General features: G+C 41.7%; 1 protein-coding gene across 7 annotated transcripts in view; it reads left to right on the top strand.

Moving 5' to 3' along the window:
- Nucleotides 1–15,693, top strand: part of LOC117607256 (uncharacterized) — a 116,053-nt gene that overhangs the window by 30,072 nt on the left and 70,288 nt on the right. For 5 of the 7 annotated variants that reach the window (XM_034330744.2, XM_034330749.2, XM_034330750.2 and 2 more), the window contains exon 1: nucleotides 2,765–3,376. The gene's annotated coding sequence lies outside the window, so the exon portion shown is untranslated. Of the gene's footprint in view, nucleotides 1–2,439; nucleotides 2,625–2,763; nucleotides 3,377–15,693 lie in introns of those variants that run through there. The other 2 variants (XM_034330745.2, XM_034330751.2) reach the window with 2 other exon arrangements.

The following is a 15,693-nucleotide window of genomic DNA, read 5'->3' on the forward strand; positions in this document are numbered from 1 at the left end:
CCATTTAGAATCAGCAACTTTAAATAAATAACAATCGCACCTCGCTGGTAAAGAATTGAAATTGTTCGAAACGAAAATATCGACGATTTTAACCACACCGTCGAAATATTTGAATCCATGATTCAAAGAGTGCAAATTTGCGAAGGTGTATCGTTTGGAAAAATCATTGGTAAAATATCAGTCTCTCTCGGGACGATTGTAAATAATTCGTTCCGTTAATAAATATTCCCTCTACAAACGAGAATTATTCGTTTCGAATCATCGTCGACGACGACAGCAGCACGCGAAGGAGCATATTGCGCAAATTATTTGATAATTCGTCCGCTTTGGAGCGGAACCTGTTCGTGACTCATCGTGACAAGAGGCGAGAGTAATAAAGTCGTGCCTTGTGTACAGCGCAGGTAAATTAGAATGCGTGCTGCGTCGCGGATGGTCTCACCTTGCCAATTGTTTCCGGATCCAGTTATAATTTATTGTCCGATGGGCCCTGTGATCTGCGTTTCAACTTACAACCTGAGCTCCTTGAAGAGTAATCGAGCTGAGTGTGTACAGTAGATTTTCCTAGAGAGGAAGTAAAAATTCTGAAAAATCTTCATTTTAAAACGATTACGGGAAGCAATTATTCAATCATCCTTGTACACACTCGAACAAAGCTACCTACGTAATATGCGTATAAATATAAAACTAAGAGGCATTCGAACCAGGAAACCGAAGAAATCCAAACAGAAATCGAAATCCATTAGCCAGACGTTCGAAGCTTCCAATAGGGAAAAGGAAACGTTAAAGGAACAAGTGGCGTTCGACGAGGAGTACTAGTTGAAAGAACAGGGAACGTGACTAATCTACTTTAGAAACGAAGGTAAAAATAGAAACGGTAACAAGTGGTTAACACCGATTGCAAATAGCCTGAGCGCCAGTTAAAGCGACAATGAACGGAAAACCGGCTGTAAATCGAATGTAAGACAAAGTGAAAAACTGTATAGCAAGCCGAATGGGAGATAAGTGGAACGACCAACAACCGGTAGAACAAATGATCGTTCGGTATATAAAATGTAAATGAAAAAATGACCAAGGTGAAAAATATAATTACCTTGTGAGACGAGGTATACGCACGGTTGAATTATTAATAGAAAACAAATGGACGGTAGGGAATGCGTGACCAGGCAAAACACCGCGAATTTGTCAAGTTTCACGGAGGAGCTCTTTAATTGCAGCAATTCCATGCTCGTAAAGAGCGAAAAGAAAAGGAAGAAATAAAAATTAGCCGAGTACGTATAAGGCTGTCCTTAGTTATCGCCACGCTCGATGTCGAACTGGTTTCGTACAGTCAGGCCGTATAATTACAGCACACATCCCAGGTGGTCTTAATAAATGAATACCGTAATAAATGACTGTGTCGCTGGTACGAAGAAAAGGTCAGGTTTGATGGCTTAAACGCGTCTTGGGAAAGGGATGAATACCTGCCTGATAATTGCACAAATATGATTTTTATCCTTACGTTTATCCGTTTTGAATCTAAACGAGTAGTTTGCTTTTAATTTACAAACACATTTGACGAGTATTATGGCAAAGAAATTTTATTCGTCCCCGTTCGATCTCTGTCGAGTAAATAATAATCAAAGTGATTTCGACGTCTCGTTTATTTAAAGAAATGTACATTTACAATGAAGGCAATGAAAGTTTCAAAACTAAGGACAAATATTCATCCGAGTGTGGAGGATGGAGGATCGTTAAACTCGGAGATATAAGGTTGAATCACGTCAGCATGTTCATGACGGTCGATAAAAGTTGAACGCGCGTTCCTATCGGCATTACGTAAGAGAAAAGCAGCAGGAAGAACATAATCCCGAGCGATCCTCGAGCGGAATCGTTCAGGCGTCACGGCGCTCCTCGAGAGGAACCGAGGCGAGGCTCGAATATCGCGGTTCTTTTTCTTCCTTTTCCACTTTCTTTCGGCAAGCCGCATTTGCATCTCCCTCTATCGCGTAGCCACTTTCGCCGGGGTGAATCCTTGGTGTCACCCGCTCTCTTGGATTCGCCACCAACAGACTTCGGCTAATCCTCGGTCAGCTTTTAGCGATCCCTCTCGTCGAGAACGCCGTCCTCCCATCCTGTCGTCCCCGTGAGCGGCGCTCACTTTCACGAAAGCCTCGTGTTTTCGAAGGGGTGCACCGTGTTCGCAGTCCCTTTCCCCGGGGAAACACGAAAAACCCCACTCGAAACACCCGTGAACGCAACGACCCAGTTTGTACCTTCGATTCAAGCTACAAAGAAAGGAACGTTTCGACGCGACGAAACGCCGCAATGGGTGTGAGAAAGGGATGAGAGCTTTAGGGGAAGGGATGGATAAAGGACGTTGCAAATTGTCCTTCACAGTTAAAAAATATTGATGGTAGTAGAAATGTTTAATTAACATATTTGTTTGTAAATCTTAAACAGGTAAATTTCAATTCTGGACCACTGGTGCATCATGGCGAATCGGGGGTGCGTAAGGAAAGAGACGGAGAAACATACGTAGAAAAGAGGTGTGAGAGAGAAAGAAAATGTTGGAAGCAGAACACCCGTAGGACAGCTGAGACCCGGCGACGAAGGTGGAAGAGGGTTGAATATGAAGCTCGAGTAGGGTGAGTAGGATGGTAGTAGTAGGGGATGAATCCGGCATGGTTAGCAGAGATGGAAAGAGCAACGCGAATAGTGGGGATAGCTCGGTAGGAGCGCGAGAGAGTAGTGGGGAGAGCTCGGTGGTGGGGACAATAAACACGCCGGCGCTTCAGTATCGTCGCGTCCATCGAGGGAGTCGGTTCACGGCGAGGACGGTTTCCCTCTTCTGTCGCGTAACAAAAGTCCGATCCGGTCGGTTCGTTGATATTCGCTCGTACACTCGAATCTGAAAGCATTTTTTTACTTGTTCCCCCCCCCCGGTGAATCGGTTCCGTTTCTTTCGCGACGCGATGAAAATATCTTGTTCCTTCGACGACGAGGGCTAGCCTTGCCCTTGAAACACGGTCGAGTTTTCGAGTGGAAACGACGCAACGACGTTTCGTTCCGTACCAGCTGTGCCGGAATCGCCACGACCGCGTGTGTGTTGTGTTCGACGTTTTTCCCTTGTTTTGCCGCGTGTGACCTGGCTGTCGTTCGCGTCCTAACCTGTCCGTGACAAAAGAAGACCGTACCCTCCGCGTTATTTTACTTTCGTGCCTTGGTTGTTCAGTTCTGGTTTGGTGATTGTTGGTGAATCCATCGGGACGATATCGCGAAAAGAACAAAGGTACGACCCACGGGGCTGTGATTAGAGGGACAGAGACCGTGAAACGAGAGAGGAGAAAGGAAGCGAGATATCGTGGTGTATCGATCGAGAACGGTGCTTGCAGTTGACGTAAGTCGATGAATTTTCTCCTTTACATACAAGTAATGATCGAACTGCAGGAATACGCGCTCTCGCGGACGCGACCAATGACGCGACGCTTCCCTCTTGGAAACCGTATTATTTTACGTACGTCACGTAGCTCTACGCGACCAGTGAACTGGTTTTCTTCTTTCTCCCGTCTTCCTGCGTTTCGATCCCTTCGAATAGCATCGCCCGGAGAAGTTCACTGTCGCTCCTCGATCCTGTCATTGAGGTTAGGTGAACGGCGATTCCTCGATCGATAATCGCGTACGATTATTGCATCGACTCAAGTGCATGTAATATTTTGCGAATCTTTTTCACATGCTTCTTTGATATTATACAGAATAAATTAAGCGGTATTATTTATATCGGTACGAAGAGAATATCTGCGTATAATAAAACGAGCAGTATAAACAGTATCTGGGAAGGGAACGTTAGTTCGGTAGAATGGCTTCTGTATCAAATATAGAAAGCCGTACACTTTGGTCCGCCCAGATGGCCTATTCGCATAATACTCCATTCAGTTTCTTCGCAAACGGCTTCCATATTCCCACAGGGTTTCCATTAAACTTTCGAAAATTTTCTCAAACTTTACCCCTCTTAATGGAACCTTTAATAACCTAGCCCTATGGAGGAGCCTTCTTTGCCGTTCGAATTCTTTTGAAATTAGAATTTTAATACGTTGATTGCCGTGGGGGGTGGTGACCGGTTCTATTCTTATTGTTCTAGCGAATACGGTACCTGGAAGGTTACAATTATGTTTTGAACGTAGGCCATTCACGCGATTTCGTAGAAACGACGATAGACCGAAATACGGGGAAAAGTTTATGACTCGCTTTGTTTACGCGACTTGCCTGCTCGATAACTGTTCGCAAAAAGACGTCGAGGGAAACTCGTTGTTACGAATGACCGTTGTCGTTGTACCTAATCAATCGTTCGTCGATGTAGTTGTTCGAATCGAGCCGATTTAACATTGCAACGCGAATTTATCGTCGACCAATTAGCCATTCGTTGTACGGTCGAGGGCATGATCCTCGTTTTAATTCGATTCGACGTTCTTGTCTCGTAGCGAGGGGTGGAATTATCGACGGACATTCGCGAGGAGGAAAATCGTTCATAGAAACGTATCGGCGATAGGAAATCGTTGACCTTAACCGAGCAGCGATTAAACGATCGGAACGCGAAGCATTTTAATGAACATTTCCTTCCGTGAACCGTGCTAGCTCGCGGTCAGACATTTCACTAGACGCTTTTTATAAAACATTCATTCATTTCAAGGCGTTAAACTTGAAATTTTTATTCTCTTTACAATTTACAAGTATACGTTAAATTAGATTTATATTTTGAATAAATTAAGTCAGGTTCGGGTACCCGAGTTTTCGGATCAATTTTTTAATTACGAAATGTATATATTGATTAAATTTTACATTTTTATCTATTATAATATTAATTACTCGAGTTTTCGGATGAATTTTTAATTTTGATAAATAAATTCTAATCACACTTTTACTTATTATGATATATATCAGTGGCAATATTTGACGTGTTATATCAAGTGTGCCGAGTATTTTAAATGTATCGTTTGTTTGATTGCCTCGACACTGACCTACATTAATTATTCTGGGAATCAATGATACTTGTTCCTGTGAATTGAACAAGCTCGTAGTACAGTTCCGTGACGTACACTTACGTAAGGCACCTTTATCGATTCGACTCGAACGACAGATCGATTATCATCGCAATCGACTGTTATCCGCACAGCTATTTATGTAATAGCTGTAGCCAATTAACTATCGCGCTAACACATTTAATAAGTTTCGTTCAATTACAGATTCGTTAATTATTTTCGTAATGAAAATTTAATTAACTAAACGTTATTAGTATAGAATGTATTTAATATTCGTTAATTAATAACGAAATGTTAATTTAAACATTGCCTGACGATTTTCTATTTTGATTACTTTAATCGGTTAGAAAGAAAGCAATTTGCATCTTGTATACCATAATTTTTCCACGGTTCAACGTTGCCATCTGGTTTCCTCTTAATTTAAAGTACACACCGCCGGGGGAATGTGAAATTTCACTGAGAAAACAGGTTAAAAATGTAACGTTACGGAAGGAAATTTCATCTGGTTCTTAGCTAGCGAACGTATTAAGAGGTTTTCCTTTCGTCCGAGAGTCGAAGAACGACGGTTCTGGCTCGGTCCCGTTAAATACTTTCGTGGAAGTTGAGCTCGCGTATCGCGTTCTCGGTAAATGCAGCTCACTTGCAAATGAAGTTGCACCACTTGGAATAGTTGGACGATAGCTCCTCGTGTACTCTGGCCAAGACTGACCCATACCCCCAGGTGTTGGCAGAGCTGTAACGCAGGTAGTGACGTCATCGAGCCAAGTCGTTTCACCCTATCGTTACGTCCACCAAGCCCGCAGTGATCTTTCCTCTATTCGCGACAGTTTGCCCAAACCTATCCCCATTTTCTTTCCTACTCTTCAAACTCGAAGAACTCGCTTCTATCGTACGTTTGAAACGTCTTCTTTCATCCCGAACAATTGACGCTTTGTGACTGAAAATATCGAGTCGTCTTGGAATTGTTCGTTTCGATTCAGGTCGAATCGGGTTGACGAAATTTTTCAAAGTTATCGCACACCTTTTAGAACAGGCCGTATGTAAGAAACTTATGATAATAGAAACACTGAACGATGAGCTCAAATTATCTCTTTATTAACAAAATAAATCTAGTATAAAAAATTAATTATTGGAAATGATGGCATCGGTGACTATCATTTCCAAAAGTTAAGTTAATAAAAGTGAAAATTTTGAAGGGCTGCGCGAGAACGTGCAGCTCGAAATTAATTATTTCATTTGAATGAGAAAAAATGTTTAACGAGAGGCCATTTCCCTCCTCGGATGGAAGCGTGTCGAGGATGAAAAGAGAATGGTCTGATCTCGTCCATCGAACTCGTTTCAGAAAATCGCCCGGTAGATTAACCAACCACTTATCTCGAATTAACCGGGGGCCGAAGCTGATGGCAGAAGGGAGCAAGGACGTTTCGTGCAATTTCTCTCCGGGACACGTATATCCAGGTGTTCCAATTCCGTCCATGCAAATATATTCCCCGTCCCTTGATCCTCCTCGTCCTCTTTCTATTTATCCTCTCGCTCTCGCAGCGACGCAACGTACCGAATTCATCATGACACACGGTGTAAATGGAAAGATAGTCGGTGTCTCGCGTCTCGCTAGATACTCCTTCCCGTCCTCCTGCTATTCCCTGCTGGATATGACGGAGAGCTCGATGACCCAACTCCACGGGGATCCGTAGAACCGTGTAAGATGGCTGTTTCACGTCATTGACCCGGCTGCTCGTCTTTATGCCGGTGCATCGAGTTCCTCGCCAACTCGCGCGCACACGCCATTCTTGCCTTTATATTTCGCGAAATTTATTCACCATCAGAGAAAAATAGTGGCAAATTATTCTTATATCGTCGGTTTTAATCATTTTTGTTAGGATTTAAAAATATTTCGTCATTTTGAGCCAGATTTAGATTCGCGACTACTGGTCAAGGCGAGGAGGAAAAGCGTTGAGAAAACGGGTCAGAAATGTAGGCTGAGGTTTTTGCTTGACTTTTTTTTTTTAAATGAACGAGGACACGAGAAAATTGAATCTGAAATTCTCTCGAGTACATTTACTTAAAAATCGTATAAATTTCACTGCTTTTAAATTAATTCATTCGTCTACCGGCGAGTGATGGTCCTTTTGAAGAGCATGTCGGTGGATATGGTTTACAAAGGATTTGTTGACGATTCGGAAAATTTCTGTTGATCGTACGTATTGATTTTCCCCTTTTGTCCGGGTTTTGTGCGACTGTCAACCGCGTTTTCCGCTCGACGAACGTCAGATACGCGAACGGAAACGATCGAGAGATCCGTCCTGATATATTCCAGGACAATTGATTCCGTCCGACCAATAGGGAAAACCATTATCCGTTGAACTATCCAACGATCGTTCTTTCTATGGTTAGAACTGTAGGATAAGTTGAAACAGCGGCGTACTTTTCTAGCTTTTGTTCGCGTTTTAATTCCGTTCGTGTAGAATTATGATTGCGACAAGGAGCTTCCTTTCCTGTTATCCTAGAATTGTTCCCGTCGATTCGGGTAAAATAAAAATTTCCATTTTTATTAGATCGATACGGTTCGTTTCGGAAAAATTGTGTTGTCACGGGGCACGTTAAATCGTGGCTAGCAAAAACGTCTGCTGGTAATTACGCGCGTTTAATTGTATCGTAAACCATGGCGGAGAGTTTTCTTGCTTTTGCGACAAACTCGTCCATTAACGTAATACCGGAAGACATGTTTCAACGGCTTACAGGTTGGCGTCCCGCGCGAAGAATTCTGCCTTTAATAAGACAGAACGAGCATCGATTTTAATCGCCTTCTTTCCACTACTGCGTTTAAATAAAACGTTTGTTCAATGCGTTCCGACATCCCTTAGTCTTGAAAAATCATCCGCAACAGCTTACTTTAATTACCATAATATCTGAGGTGTACATATTTGGTGTATCCTTTAAACCGATATCAATTTTATTTGAAATAAGTACTTGGTTTGCGAAAAGTTCAAATTAATTGGAGCGAAGCTCCGCTATTAAACGATCGATCAGGATTTTTCTGATCTTTGACCATTCTTTGCAAGCCGATCACAGTGCGAGCTTTGGATTCGTGTTGCGCAAATTTTCTTTTGTTTTGATCGACTTTTAAATCACAATATCGTTAGCGGCCTAGGTATATCAGATTCGAAGGATTTATTTGATAACGGTGTGTTTTTTGTAACTAGTGAATCACCGCCACTCCCGATACCGTAATTGGACGTTTTATCGGCTGTTATCGAGGGATTGTTCGTATCAAACTTTTACAAGCTACCGTGATCGTTCAGAAAGTTTAGGAAAATTTTTCATAGCCTTCTACCTTTTACTATTTATCGCGGCGCGTAACGCGTCGAAAGGCGACGTTTAACGCGGGAATAAAAAGGCGTAGCCGGTGTTTTAAAAACTGAAAGTCATTATTAGATCAAACGAGCGAGCGATGTTGACGCAAGCCCCGTTATCGCAGCCGATGCATCGTACACACCTATCTTTGTACAAAGTGTTGGAAAAATAATGGTCATTGCTTCTGAAAGCGATTCTCAATATCGTATTGGCAGGAAATTAAAGATCAAAGCTTCTGTTTGAACTCCGAAAATTCGGAGCCTCGAGTGTGACGAGTTTCTAAAATAATTTATATTCCAGCTTTTTTAAACAATTTATATCGCAAATTTGAATTGATCTCAGTTGATTTCAGTTGATGGTAAAATGAAAAAATTTCAATATCCTCGGTAAACACTTTGCTCTTCGTTAAAGTCTATTTAAGTGTTAATTCTTTGAGCTATCTTACTCTTTACCAGAAGATGCTTATTACTCGTTTTTCTTTGATGCAAATTTCCAGGTAAATATGGTTAAGCAATCAAACTTATAATTATCTTCTATTAAAGAACATTTTTGGTCGAGGGTAAACTTTCCCCTGAAGCAATCTTTTTCTTGAAAATCTTTTATAACGAAACGTAGTTCTCTTTGCATTTCTGATTCCTCCCTGAGTATATTCATATTTTTGTCTCGTTCTTCTTTTTTTTTTCATTTCTGTTCGTTCGTTTATTTATCGTTCTGTTTACTTCACAGTTACCGTATTTTTATTTCCAACTTACGTCACCGTCGTTCTTTTTCTTGTAAAAGGATTTCTTCAACTGCATCGCGAAACAGATTTAACGCGTTCCCAGTGGCCGTGTTCCTAACAAAACAAGCGGAATTCAGTTTCAGTGGCAATTGCTGCTTTCAAGTTTAACTCTATCGACTTTTCTCCCCGAACGTACGTGCAGCTAGGAAAGGAAAGTTTCTCTCTTTTTAGAAACTTTTATTCGTTTGTTATATAAAAATTATTTTAATTTTCTTAATCAAAGATTTAATTCATAAGTCAGAAGTTGGCTCTCTTCGCGATGAAAGAAGGGTTAGAGGGGTTGGAGTTGTCGTCGATAACGAGCAAGTTGCTATGTCTGGAGTCAAAGCTTTTCGACGGTTCAGACACCTTTGGTCCCATCACGTGTTCCCCGAGTAACGACGACGCCCGGACGCCACTCCAACGGGCTTCCTCTGCACTCTATATTTAAGCGAACCGAGCCGACACAATAGGCTTTATGCTAGCAATCAGTATTCTACTTCCGTGACTAGACATCGAGGCGCTCCGGCTATCGATTCGCTTCCTTCAATGTCAATAACCTGGGAGCATCTCCCCTATGCACGGATCCATCGATCCATCGATCCTTTTTCCTAATATCCGCTTCGATAACTCGTCCGTCAACTCTTCATCGACGTTGCTTCGATGCGAAATCCAAACGTCTTTTATTTATTTTATTACCAATTTAATTCTAGCGTTCCTAGTAGAAATAGATCGTTCGTTTCTCGTAGGTTCTACTTTCGAATAAACTTTGTTCGAGGATGACGGGTTCGAGTCGACAAGAGTAAAGATGAATTTTCTTCGTTCGACCGTTTGAAAAGCTAGCTCGACCAGGAAAAGATACATCCGCATTACAGTCCGTGGGCACTACGCCAGTTTATTATTGATTCCTTCTACTCCAACGTTTTGCACTAGTTTCTTACTTACTTCTCTCTTCTCTCTGTAATCACGGAAGTTGAACCACTCACCGTCGATCGTAGTTAAAAATTTTAGTAAGAAACGAATAACTTTTCGAACTCTGAATTTCAGGTTAATCGTACACACGGTTTCCACGATGTAACACTTGAAACGGTAGAAATCGCGTTTATTCCCGGTAAGAAATTGTACGATAATCCATCAAACTGTCGACCGAAAGTTCTTTCGGCGATCGTCTTGCAGTCTGCATAAGCAACTCGTCACGATCAATTGCATTTCGATTTTTTTCGTATGCAATTTCTTTCGATCAGTTACAAGCTCGACGCGGATCCGAGGCGTTGAAAAATACGAAAAGTTCATTAATTATACTCGGACTATTACGCGACAACCGGAGCCAACATCGATCCTCGATAAATCAGTCTTTAAATCGTTCAATTTTCTTTTGTGCCTCCGTGTAATTGATCATCTCGATCCTGCTGTTTGCCATTCATTCGCAACGCAACACGGATACCGAACAAATTACATTCGACTTTCTCCGATCGAGAGGAACGGTTATTAATTTTCCTCAACTTTTCTTCGGAATTCTGATGTAATCCACCCTTTCGACGGAATCCCACCTTACATCACCGATAGCGTGATTACGCGACGGTTACGGTAAATCGCATCAGCTCGGTGCTTGTACAATTCGTCGTTATCAGCGTGGCGCGTTAATTGAAAACAAGCAACGGTGGTGGTTTATCGGAACGTAAGAGGGAAGGAGGGATGGGAGCGATTAAATGGAAATCGACGACGGCATTGAAACGATAAAATTGGCCCGATAAAATGCGAAGCAGCAATAACCGCGATGGATACGTAAACGTTATCGCGGTTTTGATTAATTGCTGGCATTCGATGTTCCGTCGATGATTCGACGTGGCAATCGTTGATCGTTCTTCTGCCTCGTAGGACTTTGAGACTTTCTTTCGAGGCCATCGGCCAGCCTATCTCCGGACACGCGAATCGCACAAAGAACTGCCTATGTGACGTCATCGTAATTACTGAAATTACGTTGCCAGCAGAGAAATTCCAGCGAACCCCGATGCCGTTCGTTCAGGCGAGCTTAGGTAAATCTGCGAGCGGAGGTAGGAAAAAGAGGAGAACTCGGAGATCTCCGACCGCGAGGTTGCTCCTTGCATTCTAGAAAGCCGGAATTTATTCTGAAACAGCGGCGATAAGATCCTGGGTATGGTTTATGGTTAGACGTTTATAGGTTTAATCCTCGCAGGATAAAATGCATTTCTCGGCTTAACGCGGCATATTTCTATTATTCGCCGTTTTAACTGAACCATCTATGCGCCTGATTGTATCCAGGACTGCATTAAGACTTCTGGGCCCCTGGGGGTGATGAAATTATTAGAGCCACAATTTTAAGGGTTTTACAGTGTGTCACTTTTAATCAATAATCTTCCACTATATACAGAAAAATACTTATAAAAATAAATAAGTGTTCTTAAAAGATTATATTTATGTACGTATGTTAGTATTTCGTAACGTCGCCTTTTGCTGCAATTTACTGTCTCAATTCATACTTTCGATGCATTTTAAGCAATTCATTTTGCTTGCTTTATTTCTAGCCCATACTTCTATCAAACGTTCAATCATAATAATAAATATCTCCAGAAATTTTCGATGGGGTTGAGGTCTGTTTTCAACTTGATCATAAGAAAATAACAAAAACTCCGTTTAACTAGGTTTAAAAGATTATATTTATGTACGTATGTTAGTATTTCGTAACGTCGCCTTTCGGTGTAATTTACTGTCTCAATTCATACTTTCGATGCATTTTAAGCAACTCATTTTGATTGCCTTATTTCTAGCCCATACTTCTATCAAACGTTCAATCATAATAATAAATATTTTCAGAAATTTTCGATGGGGTTGAGGTCTGTTTTCAACTTGATTATAAAAAAATAAGAAAAACTCCGTTTAACTAGATTTTCATTTAAGAATGAAGAATTTTTATGTAAAATCATCAATTTATGCGTAGCCCCCTCTTTAGACCTCCTTTTAAGCCAGCACTGATTGGACGTCATAGATCCGTGAGAACAGGGGTCGTCGATGGTCCCTCATCGTTTCGTGAAATTTGAAAAGGGTCGCCGTGAAAATTCAACGAGGTAGAACGCGTGTAACTCACGATATGGAGTTTGCTGGTAGGAACGATGCCAATTTGCGCGTGCAAATTCATTCGATCGTCGAATCGCTCTGTTTGCACCCGTGGAGGAGGGAAAAAAAAAAAAAATAAAAAAAAGAGGGGGGAGAACACGACCGATCGCGCAAATAATGTCGCGCGAATGGCTTTCGAAATCGCTTGGACACCGAATTTTTTCCTCGAACGACCTCGTCATCGGTGCTCTTTTTTTTATGTTGTTTGCGGACAAAACATCGTAAAATTCGCGATGAAAATTCCTGGTCCCCGTTGAAATTGAAAAATTTCGCGCGCAGTTCGTCGAGCGTTTCATTCGTTGTTTCACTCGGTATCATCTCTTTATTCGATCGTCTAGCTACAAATACGAATTCTCCCTTCTAAATTATTATCATGTTTTACAGATTTCCTCGCGGCGCTCTTTTTCCATCTAAAAATATACATTTTTTTTTTGTTTCCACGCAGCAGAATTTTATGGACAGTTTCGACGCGTAGCGAAATTTCATTGCCGGTTACACGAATCGTAACATTTCGAAGGGCTGATCGAATTTCGCACGGGTACGCGCGAATTTTTCGTTAATAAATTGTTACAGCTTTCCCCTTTGTGCATGCTCGCGACCTTTGAACGCGAATTTTGTAGCTTCAGTAATTTTATTACAAAAATGAAATTCTTTTTCCATCGTCGTTGTTGAAAATGAAAAAATGTCGAGATGAAAGAGATTTTAGAAAACAAACTTACGGAAATTAATTAACTAAATTTATTAGAGAGCGTTTTCTCTGACCGACGATCCAACTGAAGAATTAAACTCCACTCTCCACGATTTCGCGTTGATTTTATTTTTATTCCTTACGTTTTGAAAGTAGAGTATCACCATTAACATTTACCGTGAGATCCTTTCGTTTTCGAATCCACGTGAATTGGTTCGATGAACCGGGGACCGTGAAGAGGACCTTGGAAACATCGAAGATTCAATTATCCTTCGTTCCCTGGCGAGGGAATTAACGAACTAACCGGTCCTCTCGAGCTACAAATATTTGCCGACCAGATACCCTGGTACGTTGGAAAATCGTTTCGAGTCTCCCTACGAACCGAACTAATTAAGTTTCCGTGAGAGGATAGCGGGTAGTCGAGTCGAAAGTGGAAACTGGGTTAGTCGCGGGACACGGGCGGAACTTTCCTCGACCGGAGGTTGCCTTTTAATTTCGACTACCGGATTTCCTCGAGTAGAAGCTGCGCTTTTCACGGTCGAAAAGTTCAGCCTTCGAATTTAGCTGGAAACGATGTCACGGGCATCCGTTCCTGTTTCCGTTTCAACCTTCGAACTTTCAATTCGTCGGGAAATTCGACGTTACGCGTAATTATTATAACACGTTTCGGTATCGTGTCGGAATTATTCGAATCGGATCGAATCGGATTTTCAGAACTCTGAGAACTAAAATAGAACGCGTGCAATGCGCAAACATAGGAAATTGTAAAGTAAATTAATCGAAAAGCTGTTTGCAATTACGTTGTTTCAAGCGAATCGTAGAATATAATAGAGAGGCGGAGAACGCGGTGATAAAACCGATTATCATCGGTTCAAATTCGTTCCGCGCTACGTAGTTTCGTTCTGTTTGGAGAAACCATAGGTGAAATTGTTTAACGATCGATAAAATCGGAAAATCCATTCGGTTGCCCAATTAACGTCTGATTAAAGGCTGGCCCAGGGGTGCGAGGAAGAGGGGCCGAACACTCGTTAGTTTTGCGTTCGTATCCAGGAATTTAGGACGCGAAATCGGATAATTCAGCCGGTCCACGGGAACGGATGATTAACCCAGTTTTAGGAAAAGTAAGTTTTACCAGGTTAATAGCTTCCGGGCTGATAAGGGCACTCCGGAGAGAACGTATTAATTCCGCGACAGATCAGGATGATTAACGTCCTGCTTGCCTACGCTGTGAAAACTTAATTCATCGCGATTTTTTTTTTTTTTCCGTCATGAAAAGTAGTTCACCCAGAGATGTATAATAGAAAATTTTGACGAGAAATAGTGTCTACTAGTGGATAGGAAATGGGTTCACTTTTCCCGGGATCGTTTCCGTGGATCTATCGATCGTTCGGTGTCAACAAGCTTCTTCTCGGCTTTCGTCGTCCGCCGCGAACCTTATCGCCGGCAAAACGCTTAATTAGCATAGAATCAATTAGCGGTGATTAGCATTCTCGCGAATTAATTAACGCTAATTAACACCTACCGAGTGCTGGACGATCCATCGTTGCCGCGGCGAAGGAAATCGTACGTGTTTCGTGTCGCTTTATCACAGTTTCGCGTTATCAACGAACGGCCGTGTGTCACGTTCAACGAGGAACATGATAAACGACTTCGTTTCCATTCGTTCATCTACCCTCGCGTTGCTTTTCATCGACCATCATCGCGTCGCACACATTTTTCACTATCTTTAACCCTTTGAACGTCGACCATTTTACGCGTTGCAACTTCTATGAGAATGAAATTTTCATTGCAACGCACCTTTCGATACCGTCGCTTTCAACGTAATTCTTTTAATCTTTTTTTCAAGTAGGTACTGAAAATATTTGCGATTTTTCAAAATTAACGTTCCGAGAATTTCTGCTTCTCTCGTGACGCTATTTTTCTCTAGGGAAGCCTATCGAGGCAGTGATATAATTTAACCTCGGACCCAGTAATAATGCCACCAATTTGCTCGATGTTAACCACTCGCAATTTTAACGTCCTTGTTGAATCGTGCCAGTGAACCGTTTTCGTAGGCCGTCGCGCGTGAAAGTCGTGAAATAATCCGCTTCGCCTCGCTTCGTTTGCCGACCGAAAACGCTACGCCAACTTGCCACTCGGTTAATCGAAAGAGGAGAAATTAATTCCTCGGTGAAATTAACAATTCCTCGTTCCCGGTCAAACGGAAGAGAACAAGGAATATAATACCAAATAAACCGTACCATTATGAAGTTGCCATATTACATTGCGTTAATCTTTCGGAGGCAATCCGAGTTGATAATATAAGAGATTAATTTTTCTTACGATTACGTGTGCTTAATTAAATATTATAGCAGAGTATATTTTCCTGGATTTTTACAGAGGTGAAATACCCAGAAAATTCTTAATAGCTGAACCATCTGGAACGTGTCATTTTAAATTGAAGGAAAAATAAATTCCGTTGTTGAAACACTCTTCTGACGAAAGTAAGTCTCAATTTCCACCCACGTTTATTCTATAAATTGAATACTATCTAATTAGAGGGGCCCTGGAAAAATTTCAATCCTAATCCATCCCTGTATTATATACATATAAATTTCCAACCCAAGCTCTGAAACGAAATTTTAAATAAAAAAATATCGTGTCATGTGTACGCTTGGGTGCTCTCGCATTAGCGAAGGGTTAAAAAAGCTCTTCGCAACGCGTTGAACGGACGTGAACGTTTCTCGACCGGACGTTCAAAA

Source organism: Osmia lignaria, chromosome 14, assembly GCF_051020975.1.
Source record: "Osmia lignaria lignaria isolate PbOS001 chromosome 14, iyOsmLign1, whole genome shotgun sequence".
Classification (NCBI taxonomy): Eukaryota; Metazoa; Arthropoda; class Insecta; order Hymenoptera; family Megachilidae; genus Osmia; species Osmia lignaria.